This window comes from Etheostoma spectabile, chromosome 6 (genome assembly GCF_008692095.1).
Source record: "Etheostoma spectabile isolate EspeVRDwgs_2016 chromosome 6, UIUC_Espe_1.0, whole genome shotgun sequence".
NCBI classification, from domain to species: domain Eukaryota; kingdom Metazoa; phylum Chordata; class Actinopteri; order Perciformes; family Percidae; genus Etheostoma; species Etheostoma spectabile.
Window position 1 is genome coordinate 19,793,081 of NC_045738.1, and position 1,189 is coordinate 19,794,269.

The following is a 1,189-nucleotide window of genomic DNA, read 5'->3' on the forward strand; positions in this document are numbered from 1 at the left end:
CTCACCAAAACTACTTAGTTAAGTTCAGAAAAGAGTCGTGATTGGATTAAAATTGTCGATGTTTACGTTCGTGAAGATAATTTGCCATTCATTTTCATTTCCAAAAGGGACTCTAACCCAGCCCTCCTGGGTGAAGGTTTTGGGAGAGGACAGTCTTGTGTTTGTACATAAGTGTTTATTAGTGTATCTGTGTGAGAGGAAGAAGAGGGTACTCCTCGGGGCCTACTCATCTTTATTGTCCCCAGCTGTTGTTCAATCCAGGGATTTGGCTGACCCACACATATCTGCCTCTCTCCTTTCAAGCTGTGATAGTAATGTACTGTCCTGGAAACATGCCAGCACTTACTCAGTGTGGAGGATAAAAAAAATGAAAATAAAATCACAAATCCCCTTAGAGCTGACAGCTTAGGGATTTTGCCACCCATGGTATTATTAAGTGCATGTCTCCAGAACCCTTGATGTGTTTTATCAGTTACTTTGTTGAAAACAAAGCTGCTTTTATGTCCATCGGCCGGTTGGGATTGCAGCTGTGTTTATAGTGAAGCACAGCTCTATTTTCTGTACTTACTAACAATGGTGAAATAATTATCTTGTGTGTTTCGTTAACATCAACATCATATAAAGGAACATTTTAGAACATGGGTCTTGTTTTCATAGGTCCTCATTTCTATTGGTCATGATTACGGCTCAGCAAAGTAATTGCTAAGATTTGGGAAAATGGCAACAAAGTTAAAATTAAGTATTATGTGAAAAAGTGTGAGCTGTCAGATGATCAGGGCTGTAAACGTTCCTGGATCTTAGAAATTAACTTGGTGAATTGTGGAAAAGACAGTGGCAAAAAAACGACAAAAATAAGACCAATGATCTACGGATGAAAACAGAATTTTCCATTAATGGAAAGAAATAAGACATATTCTTTTAAGTGGCAAATCACTTGTTCCCTAAAATTACTTCCCAGCGCAAAGAAATGTGGGAATATATTCCCCAAGTGTACACTTGAGTAAAGATATCCGAGTAATGAAACATAAGTATTACCTGTTGAAACAACCATTCTTGATTTGTGTGTGTTTTTTGTGTTCCCAGACAGTTTTTGAGACTGTCCTCCCCCCAAAACGGTCACATAAGTCAGTTGTCCATCCATCCATCTTCATCCGCTTATCCGGTATCGGGTTGCGGGGGCAGCAGCTCC